This window comes from Alligator sinensis, unplaced genomic scaffold (assembly GCF_000455745.1).
Source record: "Alligator sinensis unplaced genomic scaffold, ASM45574v1 scaffold20_2, whole genome shotgun sequence".
NCBI lineage: Eukaryota > Metazoa > Chordata > Crocodylia > Alligatoridae > Alligator > Alligator sinensis.
The window spans coordinates 1,907,973-1,911,576 of NW_005842012.1; the positions used below are offsets into that span (position 1 = coordinate 1,907,973).

At 45.1% G+C, this 3,604-nt stretch overlaps 1 long non-coding RNA gene across 1 annotated transcript in view; it reads right to left on the reverse strand.

The window, feature by feature from the left end:
- Positions 1–131: 131 nt before the first annotated feature.
- The window catches only part of LOC112549986, a 14,132-nt gene continuing 10,659 nt past the window's right edge, over positions 132–3,604 (reverse strand). The window contains exon 3 of the long non-coding RNA XR_003093650.1: positions 132–316. This is a non-coding gene — a long non-coding RNA (uncharacterized LOC112549986). The remainder of the gene's footprint in view (positions 317–3,604) is intronic.

Here is a 3,604-nt window from a genome sequence, read left to right on the forward strand (position 1 = left end):
TACCAAGTATTTTTCCAAGCACTTAAGTGCTTGCTGTCAAGCTTTGGGAAACAGGATTGATTCTTCACACAGTTGTCTACAGTCAATTATTTTTTGAGAGGAAAAGTTAAACTTGTACTAGAGATGGGAAGTTCCAGGATTGCTCCTCTTATCTTTATTTTAAGTCAGCATTACATTTGATTTCCTTTAGTCTTCTGGTATTTCTCCAGTTGCCTGTGTGGTCCCAGAAAGCTTCAGCGGTCTGGGATGCATATGTCATACGGACATGCTGATCTATATGGCTAGGGACAGAAGTTGCACACACACTGGTTTAAACCTGTAACAAAACAGAAGTTCAGTGCACATAAACCTGTTTTAAATGGCTGAAACTGATTTGAGATAAACCCGGCTGAATGTATTATCAGACTTAACCAATTGAGGTCAAACTGGTTTTTGGAACTTGTCCCCCAGACCCCTTCCTGGTTTAAGTTAAATCGGAGTCCTCCATCATGCTCCGCAGCACTGAGCTGGACTGTCTGCTCCAGCCAAGCAAGGGTGGCCCTGCCTCTCTGCTCCCTAGCTGGTGCACTATCACTGCTCCAGCCAACTGAGGAAGGGGTGGGGGTGGGAAAACCCTGCTTTTGGAGTGCTGCCAGGTCTGCCCTCCCCAATCATTCAGGCCTGCCCATGCCCCTTCCCTCAGCTTAGTTTCCCTCCAGCCAAGGCCTCACTCTAGTGTCCCACGGCTTCTGGCCTGAGCCATGGGCTTGCATTTCTGGAGGCAAAAGTGAATATCTGTTTACTTCTAAATTGGTTCAGTCAATGAAGGTTAGACTAACCTGCAAAGACTGAATCAATTCAGGCTTCGGCTTTTTGAATGTTTGTCCCTAGCCTATGCATGAATATTCTCCACTCTGCTCTTGAGCAAGAACCATTTTTTGGTCATTTTAATTTGAAATAGTTCCACTTTTTATTAGAAGGATAGAACTAATGTCCAGATGTGAACAGCCTGACACTTTTTAGAGTAGCTCGAATCTAAGTCTGGATCTAAACTTCATACTTATGTTTTTTCTGGAGGGGGGTTTTGTTTTCTTAGTTAAAATTTCAGTCTTTTGTTTCATACACAACTTCATGTTTCAGATACAAACAATAACTGAAACACTGTAAGGAGCCAGCTTCCGAACCACTTACTCCTCCTTAGTAGCAGTCTGTTCTAAAGGGATTCCCATGGGAGTGCTCCAAAAGTAAAGCTATTACTATCCAATATAAGCAAGGGTTATTAGAGCTTGGTCCTTTGGAAGAATAAAGTTATCTTAATTGACTAAAAATTAGGTGCCCATTGATTAGACAATATCAGTACTACCAGACATGAATGAATGTGTATGAAAGCACAACAGGAAGGCTTGATGAGCTATGCAGGGAGGAATGGAATTTAGCACAGTTAAAGAATAATTGCAGTGGGGGTTAGAAGCGCATATCTGAATGACTGGAGTGATGAATCCACTCTTCAGTGTGCGTGCCAGTGTAAAGGAGAATAAATACAGAGGCACCAAAATCAGTCTGATCTGTTTATCTTTAGTGCTGGGGATTTTCCTCTTCATGTGTCCTTTTCAGGTAGTTCACTTCATATGACTAGACTATGTTTTCAGGTCAGTTTGAGGGTTGGCTTTGCCTGTTCAATTTTTAAATTGTTGACATGAAAACAGCGATGGAGGAAATTTTCAAAACTTGTTTATGGCAATGCCAAAAATCACAGGGTTTAAATTTTTTAATGCCTAATTAAATTCCAAGTCACACTAAAAAGTCCAGTTGTTCAAATACTTATGCATATGCTTAACATCCAGAGGAATTCTATTGGTATATGTCTCTGACTTAGTCTGAGGTGCAAATCTACCTTGCCTAATGCATTGCTGACACTGAGACTATCCACCATAGTCAAGTTATATGCATGCCTAAGTTCTGATCCTGTGGAGCGCTAAGCCACGTTTGGAAGTGGGACCTACATTTCTAAGTTACTTAAGCTCTTTAGAAAGTTTTAGCCTAATATTTCAGTCTGAACAAAACTTCTGAGTGGGTGTGGGGTGCTAAGAAGTAGTCCAGCAGGCTTCTCTGTTCAATCCATCTCCTGGCTATCGCTGTCACAGGAATTGAGTTTCAAGCATTTCCAGTTGGAAAGAGTCTTTAGAAAATCTGGCCATATTACGTCATTGCTAGTGGTAGTTAAAGATGGAAAGTGCTCTACCCAAGCATATTGTTTGTGCAACGGTCTGTTGGAAGGTATGGCTGAAAAGCAGATGCTGCAGAAGCAGCTGCCAGAAATCTTTATTCATAGATGTTAGGGTCGGAAGGGACCTCAATACATCATCGAGTCCAACCCCCTGCATAGGAATGAAAGAGTGCTGGGTTTAGATGACCCCAGCTAGACGCCTATCTAACCTCCTCTTGAAGACCCCCAGGGTAGGGGGGAGCACCACCTCCCTTGGGAGCCCATTCCAGACTTTGGCCACTCAAACTGTGAAGAAGTTCTTCCTAATGTCTAGTCTAAATCTGCTCTCTGCTAGCTTATGGCCATTATTTCTTGTAACCCCCGGGGGCGCCTTGGTGAGTAAAGCCTCACCAATTCCCTTCTGTGCCCCCATGATGAACTTATAGGCAGCCACAAGGTCGCCTCTCAACCTTCTCTTGCGGAGGCTGAAGAGGTCCAGGTGCCCCAGTCTCTCCTTGTAGGGCTTGGCCTGCATGCCCTTAACCATACGTGTGGCCCTTCTCTGGACGCTCTCCAGGTTATCCACACTCTCTTGAAGTGCGGTGCCCAGAATTGCAGTATTCCAACTACAGTCTGACCAGCGCCCGATAGAGGGGAAGTATCACCTCCTTGGATCTGTTCGTCATGCATCTACTGATGCACGATAAAGTGCCATTAGCTTTTCTGATGGCTTCGTCACACTGACAACTCATGTTCATCTTGGAGTCCACTAGGACTCCAAGATCCCTTTCTGCTTCCGTGCCCCCAAGCAGGTCATTTCCTTGGTAGTAGGTGTGCTGGACATTTTTCCTCCCTAGGTGCAGCACTTTGCATTTCTCCTTGTTGAATTGCATTCTGTTGTTTTCTGCCCATATGTCCAACCTGTCCAGGTCTGCTTGCAGCTGTTCCCTGCCCTCCGGTGTGTCCACTTCTCCTCACAGTTTTGTGTCATCCGCAAACTTGGACAGAGTACACTTCACTCCCTCGTCCAAGTCGCTGATCAAGACATTAAAGAGTATCGGTCCAAGGACCGAGCCTTGCGGGACCCCACTGCCCACACCCTTCCAGGTCGATACCGACCCATCCACTACGACTCTCTGGGTACGACCCTCCAGCCAATTCGCCACCCACTGGACTGTGTAGTCATCCAAGTCACAGTCTCTTAACTTGTTCACCAGTATGGGGTGGGATACCGTATCAAAGGCCTTCCTAAAGTCTAAGTAAACAACGTCAACCCCTACTCCTGCATCCAGGCATTTTGTAACCTGGTCATAAAAAGAGATTAGATTAGTCAGGCATGATCTACCTGCTACAAACCTGTGCTGGTTTCCCCTCAGCATAATTTTTCCTGCCGGGCTCTCGCAAATGTGAGCCTTGATA